We start from the raw sequence: 16347 nt of genomic DNA, 5'->3' as shown, positions 1-16347 counted from the left end.
AGGAATTTAGCAAGCTCCTGAAGTCCCACTTCTTTCAGAAAACCACTCTGCAATATGTATTACAGATGGAATAATTCTCCTAGGCTAAGTTCTAAAGCAGTGATTTTTTTTTTTTTTTGCGGTATGTGGGCCTCTCACTGTTGTGGCCTCTCCCATTGCGGAGCACAGACTCCGGACGCGCAGGCTCAGCGGCCATGGCTCACGGGCCCAGCCGCTCCGCGGCATGTGGGATCTTCCCGGACCGGGGCACGAACCCGCGTCCCCTGCATCGGCAGGTGGACTCTCAACCACTGCGCCACCAGGGAAGCCCTAAAGCAGTGATTTTTATGAAGGGCTTGGTGAGGGGCATTGAGGAGGGGAGAAAATAGCTGTGTATGCTTGGGAAAAACATGTTCAGTATGAAAATATATTAAGTAATATATAAAGCAGTGTATGACTCTATACATGAAATATTCTGTATTATACGGAACAATAGAAAATGTGTATTCTTTTCATTACATAATCAACAAAAAAGTAAAGCTCAACAAAATTTCCTGCCTGGAAGATAGACTCTTCAGGGATTCTTAGGGATATTCCCATACAGGGGAACATACTAAATAAACTCTGGTTGAGACACTGGGTAATATTTTTTCCATTTATCAAAATGGAACGTGGATTAAAACAAAATTGGCAAAGAAACCAAAGGCTGGAAAATGTCTGTTTATCTGGTTTCAATTATCTTCTAAATGAACATTGTTTGGGAATTCCCAAATAATAGCAATAACGATGATGGTGATGACATCGATTTTTGTTCCAGGCTCTGTGTCAGGAACATACCACATGGTACCTCATCCACTCCTCACCTTGTCAAGGAGGAAGGTAAGAAAAGTTTTAGTGGTAAGACTGCTACTGTTGCCACTTCAGCCAAGCTCGGTGACTTTCCTGGGGTCAGTTAATTCTTGTCTTTCTGGGACCTGCATGCCTGCTTCGGTGCTGTTTGCTTCCTGAAAAGCAAGCCCCTTCTTTGATCCTACTTGGCAGCGTTTTTCATAAATTCATTTCCCTTCATTTAAGTGTGTTCTGCAGCGCCTAGAGGATAATTAAAAAGTTAATTTTATAATAGTTAATATTAGTGTAGCTCTTCAAGGTCAGAGTCTTCTACCAAAATCCCACTTCTTTTATATTTCCTTTTCAGCTTCCATTGTTGAGAGGTTCTGCAAAAAAGATTTCTGTTTACACACTGCTGGCAGGGAGAGAGCAGAATCTTTCCTCCATCGTTGTTTTTTGACTTTAAAAAATTTGGCTTAAAAATGTGTTTTTGTGAGATCTTCTTTTTCATTTTGTTCTGTGGGACTGATTTGTTGCTAAAAGTTTTGCCTAAAAGTTACTATTACTGAATACGTTTCCAGTAGATCCTAGACTGAGCTGGCATACTTTTAGAATTTCTCTTTAGGCAGTTAAATTAGGGAAGAAATGGCCACATAATTAAAATAAAGCTGTCTGGTTGCTGGCCTTCAGCATGTGTTCTCCAAAGCATAACGATTGTTTGAAATCTCACTCCCCTTTATGCTCTTAAATGGGCACCTTCAGTTGCATCAGATGCCATGCTATGTCTATCCATCCTGAACTATAACTCGTTTCTTGGTGCTGTGCTCTATCATCTATTTATTCTATGAAGGCTGGTGTTTTAGAGGACTGTATGTGAATCTATTTCTTGGTGGTGCTGGTGGCTGTAGTTAATGTTCTTACTTCCCTTGATGGCTTACACAGGAAGCTTAAGGCGCAATCAGACTATAAAATCCCGACCAGAGGGGAGACCGTAATTTCAGCTATAGACTAAGCAGATAACAGACGATGGCTATTCACTAATCAGAAAGATAAGGGAATGAGTTTGATTCCTCATTAAAAGCTTCATGGTTTAAGTCTTTTTTAAAAGAAAGCTCTGGGTCTTAGCTTATTAAGTTACATAAACAGAGTGAAGTGCCATGGGGGAGAATGGAAACTCTCTGTGTGACCTATAATTAGAAAATTTCCACACAGAGAATAAAAACAGAGACTGTATGCCACTTCCTGACCCCAGTCACCCATAGAAGCTAAGCCATTGGTGGGAGACAGATAAGAAAACACCAAGGAAAGGAAACCTGAGTAGTCAGTCGGCCAGTTTGCTGCGATGTGACTCAGCCTGAGATCCATACATGGAACATGCCCTTGTAGTTTAAATCACCCCCAAGGCAACAGTAAGGAGAAAGGCTTCCTAGTGCCAAGCTCTACGCTAGGGAAGAGCAGTTGCTGTGTGATTCCTGGGTGTGAGGCAAGGAATCGGAATCCTACTCTCCTACTTACTCATTTTGTGACTTTGGGAAAATATACTTTTCTGAGGCTCCATTTCTGCCTATGTATCTTCCTCCTATGTATCCCCATAGATCCTGAAATAGGATGAGAATATTGAGCCCACCAATTTGTTGGTCAGTCGATTGGTGAACTGTTTGAGGACAGGGATGGTCTCCTAAGCACATAACACAGTGGCTGACCTATAGTAAATGCTCAATTAATATTAATTGAATAAAAATATGTGTGTGTGGAGAAAAGGGAACCCTTGTGCACTGTTGGTGGGAATGTAAATTTCTACAGCCCCTATGGAATACAGTGTGGGGATTCCTCAAGAAAATTAAAATAGAACTACCATACAATCCAGCAATTCCACTTCTGGGTATTTACCTGAAGAAAACAAAAATGCTAACTTGAAAAGATATATGGAGCCCTATGTTCGTGGCAGTATTATTTACATTAACCAAAGTATGGAAGCAACCTAAGTGCCCATCAGTTGATAGATTGATAATGAAGATGTGGTATATATATATATATATATATATATATATATACATATATATATGCAATGGAATATTACTCAGCCATAAAAGGAATGAAATCTTGCCATTTGTAACAACATGGGTGGGCCTAGAGAATATTATAAGTGAAATGTCAGACAGAGAATGATAAATACTATATGATTTCACTTAAATGTGGAATCAAAAAGACAAAACAACTGAACAAACATAACTAAACAGGGCTTCCCTGGTGGTGCAGTGGTTAACTATCCACCTGCCAGTGCAGGGGATGCGGGTTTGAGCCCTGGTCCAGGAGGATCCTACATGCCTCGGAGCAACTAAGCCCGTGCACCACAACTACTGAGCCCGTGAGCCTAGAGTTCGTGCTCTGCAACAAGAGAAGCCACCGCAGTGAGAAGCCCACGCACCGCAACGAAGAGTAGCCCCTGCTCGCCGCAACTAGAGAAAGCCTGAGCGCAGCAATGAAGACCCATCACAGCCAAAAATAAATGAATAAAGTAAATAAATTTATTTTAAAAAATAATTAAACAGAAACAGAGATAGAGTTACAGAGAACAAACAGGTGGTTGCCAGAGGGGAGGAGGATGGGAGGAAGAGAGAAATAGGTGAGGGAGATTAAGAGGCATAAAGTTTTAATTACAAAATAAATGAGTCACAGGTATGCAATACACAGTGTGGGGAGTATAGTCAATGATTATGTAATATCTTTGTATGATGAAAAATGACAACGAGGGCTTCCCTGGTGGCGCAGTGGTTGAGAGTCTGCCTGCCGATGCAGGGGACACAGGTTCGTGCCCCAGTCTGGGAAGATCCCACATGCCGCGGAGCGGCTGGGCCCGTGAGCCGTGGCCGCTGAGCCTTCATGTCCGGAGCCTGTGCTCCGCAACAGGAGAGGCCACAACAGTGAGAGGCCCGCGCACCGCAAAAAAAAAACAAACAAACAAAAAAAACAACGAGATATAGCATGGTAATAATTTTGAAATGTATAGAAATATTGTATCACTATGTTGTGTACCAGGAATTAACATAGAGTTGCAGGGGTGTGGGGAGGGGAATTAGATGAAGGTAGTCAAAAAGTACAAACTTCCAGTTATAAGATGAATAATTACTAAGGATATAATGGACAACATGATAAAACTAATTAACACTGCTGTACATTATACGTGGAAGTTACTAAGAAAGTAAATCCTAAGAGTTCTCATCACAAGGAAAAAATATTTTCTATTTTTTTATTGGAGTATAATTGCTTTACAACGTTGTGTTAGTCTCTGCTGTACAGTGAAGTGAATCAGCTATATGTATACATATATCCCCTAACTCTTGAGTCTCCCTCCCACCCCGCCATCCCACCCCTCTAGGTCATCACAGAGCACCAAGCTGAGCTACCTGTTCTATACAGCAGCTCTCTACTAGCTATGTATTTTATACATGGTAGTATATACATGTCAGTGCTACTCTCTCAATTTGTCCCACCCTCCCCTTCCCCTCCTGTGTCCACAAATCCATTCTCTACGTCTGCATCTCTTTTCCTGCCCCACAAATAGGTTCATCAATACCATTTTTCTAGATTCCATATATATGCGTTAATATACGATATTCGTTTTTCTCTTTCTGACTTGCTTCACTTGCTATAACAGACTCTAGGTTCCTCCACATCACTACAAATGACCTAATTTCTTTCCTTTTTATGGCTAAGTAATAGTCCATTGTATGTATGTACCACATCTTCTTTATCCATTCATCTGTCAATGGACATTTAGGTTGCTTCCATGTCCTAGCTACTGTAAATACATGGGGTACATGTATCTCTTTGAACTATGTTTTTCTCAGGGTATATGCCCAGTAGTGGAATTGCTGGGTCATATGGTAGTTCTACTTTTAGTTTTTTAGGGAACCTCCATACTCTTCTCCAAAGTGGCTGTATCAATTTACATTCCCACCAACAGTGTAAGAGGGTTCCCTTTTCTCCATACCCTCTCCAGCATTTATTGTTTGTAGATTTTTTGATGATGGCCATTCTGACTGGTGTGAGGTGATACCTCACTGTGGTTTTGATTTCCATTTCTCTAATAATTAGGGATGTTGAGCATCTTTTCATGTGTTTATTGGCCATCTATACGTCTTCTTTGGAGAAATGTCTATTTAGGTCTTCCGCCCATTTTTTGATTGGTTTGTTTGTTTTTCTGATATTGAGCTGCATGTGCTGCTTGTATATTTTGGAGATTAATCCTTTGTCAGTTGCTTCATTTACAAATATCTTCTCCCATTCTGAGGGTTGTCTTTTTGTCTTTTTTATGGTTTCGTTTGCTGCACAAAAGCTTGTTAAGTTTAATTAGGTTCCATTTATTTAAGGATGTAATGGACAACATGATAAAGGTAATTCACACTGCTGTACATTATATGTGAAAGTTATTAAGAAAGTAAATCCTAAGAGTTCTCATCACAAGGAAAATAATTTCTTTTCTATTTTTTTAATTACATATCTACATGAGATGATGGATGTTCACTAAACTTATTGTGATAATCATTTCATGATGTATGTAAGTTAAATAATTATGCTGTACACCTTAAACTTATATAGTGCTGTATGTCAATTATATCTCAATAAAATTGGCAAACAAAATCCTGGTATGGTGACTGGCACATAGTAGGTGCTGGTTAGAATTTTGGTACTATTTCCCTGATACTTTTTTTTTTCCTTAAAAAATATGTCACTAGGACTTCCCTGGTGGGGCAGTGGTTAAGAATCCGCCTGCCTATGTGGGGGACATGGGTTTGAGCCCTGGTCTGGGAAGATCCCACATGCCATGGAGCAACTAAGCCCGTGTGCTACAACTACTGAGCCTGTGCTCTAGAGCCCGTGAGCCACAACTGAAGCCCGCGCGCCTAAAGCCCATGCTCCGCAATAAAAGAAGCCACCGCAATGAGAAGACTGCACACCACAACGAATAGTAGCCCCTACTCGCTGCAACTAGAGAAAGCCCCCATGCAGCAACAAAGACCCAGCACAGCAAAAAGTATAAAAAAAAAAAAAAAAAAAAATGCTGGTGGCAGAAGTATGTATAGACTATCCCATTTATATAAAAATGCACACATATATAAATTTGTGTACACATAGAAAACGTCTGAGTACGCTGAATGCAAAAACCACTGTCAAGAGGAGATACTTTGGAGAGTAGAATTTGGCGGAGTGTAGTGGGAGAACTTTAACGTCTTTCTTTGCAAACTTTCATAATACTTTATGTTACAAACTCCTGTGTTATTTGAATTATCATGGATTTTTTTTAAGAATAAATGAGGGAAAAGTTGTAATGAGAGAAAGTAACACATAATGTAAGGAAGAGAATTAGAACCATCAGTACTCAAAAGAAGAACATAAGTTGCCTTTGGAAGTAGTGAGTTCCCCTTCTCTGGAGATATCTGAAGTTTACTTTAATGGTTACACTTATCACCATTTTAGACCATAATCCTGGGCCAAAAAGCAGGAATTAGGCTATTTCTATTACTCTTTGTTATAAGATTTCCTCTGCTGATGTTGTTTTCTTTATTCTTTTTAGTTGTAGGATTATCATGGGATATTTCCTGAATGGCTACTGTGTTGTAGACATCGTGCTTTACATACGCAATCTCATTTAATTCTCACAATAATGCATGATAGCATGATTATTATTTCCATTTTATGGATGAGGAAACTGAGGCCAAGAGAGGTAAAACAACTTACTCAGTGTCACAGAGCTAGTAATGTGGTGAAGATTTGGGGTGTCAAGTCTTTAATATCCTTTTTTTTTAAGCATCTTTGACCTCTCCCATATTACATCCAAAAATGTGACCTTGGTAATTACCTCCTCTCTAAAGACAGTTTCTGATTAGTCAAAGCCAACAATCATAATAAAACATTTTAATGAACATTTTTCCTCCTCATCGTAGCTGGTATGATGATTTGGAACTTCTTCGTGTGCTTTTTAGTATTCATCTTTCTGAAGAAATGACCTTGACCCTGGTGGGACAGGCAGGGCATTCATCTGCCTGGGTGGGTGGGGTGGGAAAACACGAGGGGAGGGTGTGGAGATTAGAAATCTTATGTATAAAGTGCAAAGACAAAGGTGCAAGTAACAATCCCTCCTGACATGGCAAATAAAATTGCATTCTGCCTACAGAGAGCCGTTGTTTTGAGGAGGGCTTTTCTAAATTCCTTCATTTCCCCCTAAAATACACAAAGGAAAAGGCCCTGCTTTTTTGACTAGGGATGAGAAAGCCTGGTTAGTAACTCTGCTATATAACACTGGGTAGTAAATGAATATCCCACTCCTTTCTACCCCAAGCAGCAATGGGAAGAAGAGAAGTGGGCAAGAGAGAAAAGGGAGAGAGAGGAGAAGCAGGAACCTGTCCACTCTGCTCTGGGTTGAAACTTCTGACGGAGGATTTGTGTTAAATGCAGCCAGAGTAGTTTCAGGGAGTCTGAGGGCTGGGCCCTGCCCTGCTTTGTGGGCAAAGCCTGGGACAATTGTAGTCTCCTGAGAGAGGCCCTCAGTGCATCAGACTCTGGAAAAACCGGGCGGCCTTCGGACCTGATATCTGAGGGAGGCTTCTGGTGGAATAGGGTTCCCAGTTTCTTGAGGTGCTAAGGCTGGAGTGGCAGGCAATCTAGAGAATCTGGTGGGCCTAGGCTGCAGAGTAGGTCTCAGAAGGTGGTCAGCTGTGGGAGGTTGGCAGGCCTCCTCTTGACCCCTCTCAGGCCTGCTTATGGACTGGAGGACCACGTCAGTGGAAGGAATAGAGACTTGGCCTCTGTAAGGCCCCGAAGCCAGGAATTTGAGGGAGGGATGTTTGTATGGGAACCCGAAGGCTGCCGAGGGACCCCAAAGTTGACGTAGCCTGAACTCACTGAAGACCAGCACCAGGCCACCTGGCTCCTGGGGGAGGGGAAGTCACATCCCTTTCTCCACACATGCAGACCCCCTCCAGACCTCACCCAGTCCCTATCAGCCAGGGAGGAGGTGAATGGCTCAGAAATCTGAGACTGAGCATTATCTGGAGTGGTACTGTCTAATGGAACATTCTGCAATGCTGTGGCTGTTCTAAATGTCCTATATGGTAGCTATGAGCCACGTGTGGCTATTAAACACTTAAGATGTGGCTAGTGACTCTGAGGCAATGAATTATTTTTCATTTTTAGCCATTATTTTTATTGTAAAAAAACAATTTAACAATATAAAAGGAGAATTTATTGAAATAGGAAACAGTACCACTCATAATCCTTACACCCTAACATAAAGTTATTTGTATATAATCTTTGAGTCTTTATTCTTTTGTATGTGTACTTTTACATTTTTTAAATCAACACATTCAAGATAAAAATCAACTTTTAATTATTTTATCTCTAAGGATATCTAGGAAGAGAGCTAAAATATTTCTGAGTAAAGGGCAGTGAAAATAAACTTTGTTTTGTAGTTTTTTGAGAATTATTTTAAAGAATTCAAAGGGAAATCGAATCATACAGCTGTGTGGAGAACTGAATTTTAAATATGAACTAATTAACATTTAAAATTAGATAGCCACAAGTGGCTAGTGACTACCATACTGGATAATGAATATATTAGAGGGGCTATTTAATGTACTGAATTGAACTATGTTTTAAAGTAGAAAGGATGAAAAGGTAATGTTTTCCCTCTAATAAGTGGTTATTGTAAAGAAGAATGGGTTAGTTACAGATCAAATAAGGAAGTTACCTCTTCTCTGTGTATCCAATGGTTGTGAGATACATTTTTGACTCCACTCTATATTATTGCTAATGAACGTGTGCTCGTTGTTGAAAAATCTGGAAAATACAGGTGAGCTAAAAGGAAAAATTAATATCCAGAGTCCCACCTTTTCCCTTTTTATTTTAATAAATACACGTCCAGTCCGGTCACATGTGCGTGTAGGTGTATATATATGTGTATGTATAATTATTTTTAAGAGTGGAATTATAGTGTCCTATTGTTTTATAATTTTCTTTTCCCCTGATTTATATCACAAATAATCCCCAAATGAAAACACTGAGGCTGTCTTCAGTGTTTCCGGATCATGAACGATGCTTTGATAAATGTCCTGGTGGGTAAATCTTTGTGCACAGCCGTAACTGTTTTCTTGGTACTGCTCTCCTGGATCCCATGTCCCCCTGACTTCCATAAAATCTCCATGGCACATTCATTGTCCCCTTCCCTTCAACCAACCAATCCACCTTGCTCTTTTTCTCCCTCAGGAACCCCACGTTACCCCACTGTGAAGGAATCGGAGGAAGATTATTTACTTCACTTGAGTCTAGTTGAATATTTACCAGGATTAATCCAGATGGGAGAAGGCAGGTCCTGTCTCCTGGTTGGGAGTGGGGTTCTCTGCTTGTCTCCACATAAAATTTAAGAGGTAAAGAGGCCATATGGTTGTTTCCTGTTTATGGAAACCTCATCTTTCTTCACCTGTCCTTCCTGTTCCCTCTTCCTGTCTTTGCCTTCATGTGCACCCCGCCATTTCCTGTTCTGTGACCTGCCGTGAGGCTTCTCTGAGCTCACGGTGGGAATGTTTGAGAGAATCCCCACCAGGTAGGATCATTGTGAATTCCACTTAACTTGGCTATAACTTAGTTACAACCCCCTCGCCTTTCTAATTTGACTGATTTCCATACTTTAGAAATGTTTCCCCAGCCTGACACCATTCTCCTGGTGGCAAGCCGTGGCTCTACTGTCACCTCTCTGACAGATCCTTTAAATCCTTTAAATTACTAAACGATGACAGGAGTAAAGGGAATAGGAGAGTCATTCATCGCCGATAATTGTCTTCATGTTGTATGAATCATCTGTCTCTATTTGTATACCAAGGTGATTAAGAAGTTACTGTAAAGAGTTGCCGTAAAAATTAGTTTACTCTTTTTATTCTGAAAAGGCAATGCATGCACAAGGCATGAAATTAAGAGAACGTGAAAAGGTATAGAGTGAAAATTAATTCTCCCTTTTACCCCCATCCCCAGAGAGGTTTTCTTTCCAGAGGTAACTGTTGTTGTTATCAGTTTCTTGTGCTGTTATCAGTTTTTTGAGGACCTGCGATGTCCAGTAAGGACACCCTGCCGTATGTGCCGATGCGTATATAGCTGCACTGAACACACAAAATGTAGCTAGTCCAAACTGAGATGCGCTGTAAGTGTAAAACACACACCAGATTTTAAAGACGTATGAAAGAGAGCATGAAAAATATCTCATAAATAATTTTTGTATTGATTGCATGTTGAAGTGATAATATTTTGGATATTCTTAAGTGCATTTTACCCGTTTCTTTTTACTTTCTTTGTAACAACTAGAAAATTTTAAATTAACATATGTGGCTCACATTTGCAGCTTGCATTATGTTTCAGCCCAAAAGTGGAGGACACTTAGATTGTTTCGAGTTTTCTTCTGCCCACTTTTTACAGATGATGCTATAATAAATAGCCTTTTATATTATCACACTGATGCAGTTGGATAAGCTAGATCAAATAATATTTATTTACATTTTTAATTTTGACAAATGTTGGCCAGTTTGTCTCCTGAGAGGATGTGACAACTTATACACCCATAAGTTTGCTCAGGCCCCTTACCTCCCTAACACGTGTAGTATCAAACATTTGGATCTTTGCCAATCTGATAATTGGCAAACTCTATGGTTAGTTTAGACTACCTGGTCAAGTATCTTAGTTTAAAATATATCTAAGAATAATGATTACTAATTTTATGTAGCAAATTATCGTTTCCAAAGCATTTTCACATATTTCCTCATTCAATTCTTACAATAACCTGGTGATACAAGCATTTTACCTAGAAGCAAACTGAAGCTGAGATAAGGAGGAGAAATGAACCTTTGTGTGTGGTGAATACTTTATATACATAAATTCATTTAATTCTCAATACAATATGGAAGCAGATTTTATAGGCTTTATGATTCCCATTTTACAGATGAGGGCACTGAGGTTCAGCATGGTTAGGTGACTCACAGAAATCACACAGCAAATAGAGGGGTTAATGGTGCAACTTTGCTGTCAGACTAGCGTGAGTGAACTACCTTACTAGCTGTGTGAACTTGGACAAGTGTATTTATATGTAAAATTGGGAGAATAAAAGTACCTACCCTATGGAGGGGTGTCAAAATTAATTGAGGTGGTGTATATAAATAGCACAGTGCCTGGCACACAGCAAGCCCTTAAACAAGTGTGTGTATGTGTATACATGTGTGTATGTACATGTATGTGTGCATTTGTGTGTGTGTGTGTGTGTGTGTGTATGCATGCCAGGATTCAAACCCAGGTTCTTGGTTTCCTGAGCCCTCACCTCTTTGTTTTCCCCCTCCCAATGACTCAGTCTGTCTAGGCAGTAAGCTCAGTTTTCTGACCCAGTTATTATCTTTGTGTGAGTCAGGGAAGGGCAGGAGCAGAGGGGAGGGGAGGCATTTCCAGGTTTTCATGTGCCTGCCACCTCCTCTCCAGCCAGGGGAGAGGTTGACCCTTTCTGTACCTGATTATCTTCTTCATCAAATGGGTCATGGGGCAGTATTGATAAGCTGGAGACTCTTACAAGCTGTCTTTGATGTCTTGGAGCAAAATAATTTGCAAGCCACATGGACTTGTGAGTGAAAAGGTGACTACGCTTGTACTAGGGACTCATGTGGAAGTTGCCCATGGCTCAGGGACACTATTGAGTAGGGTAGGCTAGTACTGGCATATTTAGATGCCTCCAAATCAAGTAAATAATTATAATCCAATAAACTGCAGTTGTGAAGTTGAGCAGAATCTTCTGTGATTTTAGAAGGGTCTTTATTCTTTCCCTTTTGGAAAAAAAATGACAGGAAGTAAGTGATCAGGAAGTGCAGGAACAATAGGCTTTTCCTGGAAGAGTGGCTCTGAAGTGATGACTAAACATTCAGACATGCTGGGCTTCACCGGCAGAGGCTGAGGCCATGGCCACAGCGGAGAGAGGGGCCATAGGTAACTTCGGAGAGAGGGACAGTTCAGCTGAAGTGTATTATTGACTACTCCCTATCTGGTGGAAATAAGTGAGAGATTAGGGCAAGGTTACACTGGACCTGGAGACCATCACATAGTTAACTGGCAAAAACTGCTGCCTGACTCGAAGCCTTGAAGGAGTTCTTAGTATCCGTCAGGAACAGCCAAGAGAGAATGCTTTCATTTGCTTCGGTAAAGGAAATGTCCTAGAGGTTTTTGAAATGTCTTAAAAACGGTAGCAGACAGCGCAGGTCTGTTGCCTGTTGGTCTTCCATCTTTTAATCCACTGAATTCTGTTTTGAAAGACCTTGTATGACTAGCAACGTTTATTAAGCCAAGTTGTTTTTCTTTCTATAATTAATCGTGATTTGTAAAAAATAAAACTACCCCTCTGAATGCCTCACCAGCCTGATGTAATCCGTGTGATCGCGCTGAATTAATGTAATCTGGGGCAGGAGAAGAGACAAACGATGCTTAAGGTATGCTAAGCTGCCTTCTTACCAGCGAATGCATGACTTTTCCTGGGCTTTGTGACATGTTGACAAACCGCTCTGGAGCCCTTCTTTCTAGCTCCTCAGACCCTTTAGAGAACCAGGAGCCTTAGCGTCTGTTTTGTAGGGGTTCCTAGGAAAGGAGAAGGTCCCTTTCCAATGGAGCATGAGATTGAAGTAACAGTAACGTTTTATTTCTTTGAAAAATATTTAAAGATGATAAAGAAAAAAAAATCATTCATAATCTTACCACTTCAACAAATTATATAAGAAGAGTATCTTCTTCAGCTCTCTCATTTCATGTCCCTGAGGTAACATTGTGAAGAAACAAGGTGTACATTCCTCTCATTTCTTAACTGTGTAATTATACACACACACACACCCCTTCTTTCTTAAACAGAATGGGATGCAGTTTGCTGTTTTTTACTTGATTCTCTACATTAGCACTTAGAATTTTTCTTTTTTAAAAATGGTTACAAAATAGTTGACATTTAACAAAGTTTGTTATGTGCTATTTATTCTTCTAAGCATTTCCAAGTATTAACTAACTTTAATGCTCACAACAACCTCTGAGGTAACCACTTTTCTCATTCCCATGTAACAGAGGGAGGAGCCTGAGGCCTTGAGAGGCTGAGTGATTTGCCCAGGATCATAAACATTAGTGCCTCCAGGACCCCAGCTCAGTCAGTTCGGCTCTGTCACCCACACAGCTCACTCTACCGCTCACATTTGCAGGCACTGTGCCATGGAGGGACCATAGCTTAGTCAGCCTTTCCAATTTATTTCTTCTTCGTTATTTCAATGCTTAATAAATACCTCTGTACATATATCTTTATGTCCTTTTGCTTTTCTGTCTGAAGTGTTATCTCCTACAAGTGGGATTGCTGGGTCAAAGAATAGATTATATAAAATTTGAATTAAAGTTATTTTTTCTTCCAGTTTTATTGAGATATAATTGACATACAGCACTGTATAAGTTTAAGATGTACAGCATAATGATTTGAGTTACATACATCATGAAATAATTGCTACAAGTTTAGTGAATATCCATTATCTCATATAGATACAAAATAAAAGAATAAGAAAAACAATTTTTTCCTCATGATGAGAACTCTTAGGATTTTCTGCTAAGAGCAGTATATAATATATAGCAGTATTAATTATATTAACCATGTTGTACATTATAATATATATATATTATGTTAACCACATTGTACATCCCTAGTATTTACTTATAACTGGAAGTTTGTACCTTTTGACCACCTTCATCCAATCCGCCCTGTAGTTTTAATTATTCCTCACGTTTTAACATGCCTTACATCAATGAATACAGTCTATACAATTTTTATATCAAGTGTTTGCTTAGTGGGCGTTCTAAAAAGAGGATCATAGCTTTACTTAAAAACATAAACATAGTCTGATCGTGGAACAACAGATTAGGCAATATGTGGATTTTCTAGGTCCCTTCTTTCTTCTCTGCATTTTCGTGTCATGTCACTGCTCTGCCACTTACTAATAGGTTAACCTTGGGCAAGTTAAGCCAAATTTCCTCATCTGGAAAGTGGGGATAACAAGAATATCTCATTCTGTGGAAGTATTGTGAGGACTGAATCAAATAATTCACGCCCAGCATTTGACATTGTGCCTGGCCCACAGGAGGCCTGAGTCAATGTTAGCAGGGAGCTGAGGCAGCAGCACAAATCAACATCAAGAGTGGACAGTTTGGGGGCTTCCCTGGTGGCGCAGTGGTTAAGGGTCCACCTGCCAAGGCAGGGGACACGCGTTCGAGCCCTGGCCCGGGAAGATCCCACATGCTGCGGAGCAACTAAGCCCTGTGAGCCACAACTGCTGAGCCTGAGCTCTAGAGCCTGCACGCCACAACTACTGAGCCCACGTGCCACAACTACTGAAGCCTGTGCGCCTAGAGCCCGTGCTCCTCAACAAGAGAAGCCACGACAATGAGAAACCCGCGCACCGCAATGAAGGGTAGCCCCCGCTCACCGCAACTAGAGGAAGCCTGCGCGCAGCAGTGAAGACCCAACACAGCCAAAAATAAATTAATTAATTTTTTCAAAAAGGAATGGAAAGTTTGTTAGCAATCAGACTGGGTTCAACATGCAAGAGATTTCTGAAACAGAGTATGGAGAAGGCTTCTGAAGATTACAACGAGGTTATCTGGCAGTTGGAGTGAATGGGGTGAGAATTTCATGAAATTGACCACTAAGTGGGATGCCACAGGCAGCCCCTTCTGAGTTGCCCTCCATTCAGAAAATCCCCTCCACGGCCCATCCAGCATCTCTGACCAGCTGGCTTCTCTTCTTCCTCCTGCCTTCAAGGTTCTATCTTCTACCTTTGCCATTTCTTGTCTACAGCCTGTCCCCGGTGATCTGTTTATGCTTCGGTGGTTACAGAAACTTAGCGAATAATTAAAGACAGAGGAGAAAGAAGTGATTTTTTTTGTTATGAGGATGGGAGGAAAGAGGGTTGAGAACGTTGGCCAACTTGGAGATGGGGGTAGGGCAGGAAGGAATTCAGTTTAAAATGTCACCTTTTGGACTTGATTTTCACCATTGGCTTTTTGAGTCTCGGTTAATTGAGTCTTTTTGCCAAAATGATAAAATGCTCCCCTTTTGCATTTGGGGTAAGTTGATAGGAATTAATCAGACTCTGTGAAGTGTGTAGAGGAGTGTATGACCTATCTAGGTATGTGTGGGAGTAGTTCCACCAGATGTGAAAGTCAAATTAGCGCAGTTGCTCCCTGCAGCTGGGGGGAAGGTTTATCTGGGAAAGAGACTGAATCTGTTGGCTAAAGCAAGCCTTAGGGTTTTATCCATGGTTTCTCATATTCCATGCATTTAATAATTAAGAGTTGGCTCTATACCAGTAATGTGGAGCCTCAGAATTAATACGTGGGAGTTTGGGTGCATAACGTTTTGATGCTTATTATTACCTGGAGATAACTACTGGGTCTGTAAGACTAGCCAGGAAATCTCATGAAAAGAGTTCCTTTGTTGATATACTGGCTCCTGTTTTATTGTATTTGGTGGAGCAATCTAATGAAAATAATAATTTTTACTTTTCTGGTTTATTTGTGGGTTCAACTGAGAAGCTAAGGAACGCACTACTGAAAAAAGGACCAGGGGGAAAATGAATTAATGAAGCCTCCCCAAGCTCTGAGTGAAGAATACTATCGAGGCCATCTGTGGTCTGCCTGCCCAGTGCCCTTCGTCTCCACAGGGTCCATCTCTTTCTGCGGGAAAATCACATCTCCCTGACCCTGATCTTATGGTTTGGTTGGAGAGGGCACTACCTCCTGGCTCTGGTGGGAACTCAGTTTCAACCAATAACACCACATCCCTCCGGTCACAGTAGCTAATTCTGGGGCTGGCCCTTGACCAATGCCAGATCAGACAGAGGCAAGCCTGAGCCTCTTGCTCAAATCCGTGGGATTGCTAAACTGGCAGCACATATGCCCAGAGCTTCTGGAAGTCATCCTGCTACCACAGGAGGGGAGCCTGCCAGAGAAGAAATCCAACATAAAGGAAAGCAGAGCCAGGGATGGATACTAATTCCTGATGACACCATATGAGTATCTGAATCCAGCTGCACTTACAGCCAGAACCACTTGGATGTTTGTTATCTAAACAAATAAGTCTTTTGTTGTTGTTGTTAAGTCAGTAATAACTTGAATTCTAAGTATTCTGTACCCAGAAAGGAAGAATCTATCCGTATACAGATTTATAGCCTAGAGAAATAAAATGTCAGACTCTTCTGTTAATCTTCCTGGTGTCGAAAAAAGAAAGATATCTCAGTGATGAGACTGTTGGCTAGTTTCCAAAATGTGTCAGGATGAGGAATCGTATTATTCTTTTCCTTGCTCCCAAATATGTTTCTGACAGCCACATGGTGTTCAGATAGCCAGCGTTCGTGTAGAAATCCCCTGTCCGTCCAGCCTTATCATGTTCAGCGGATCTCTGTTTGCAGAGACTAGGTGTCCCTTCTCCCTCTTTTGCCTTTGCTC

Source organism: Phocoena sinus, chromosome 5, assembly GCF_008692025.1.
Source record: "Phocoena sinus isolate mPhoSin1 chromosome 5, mPhoSin1.pri, whole genome shotgun sequence".
Taxonomy (NCBI): Eukaryota; Metazoa; Chordata; class Mammalia; order Artiodactyla; family Phocoenidae; genus Phocoena; species Phocoena sinus.
This window is presented reverse-complemented; position numbering follows the sequence as displayed.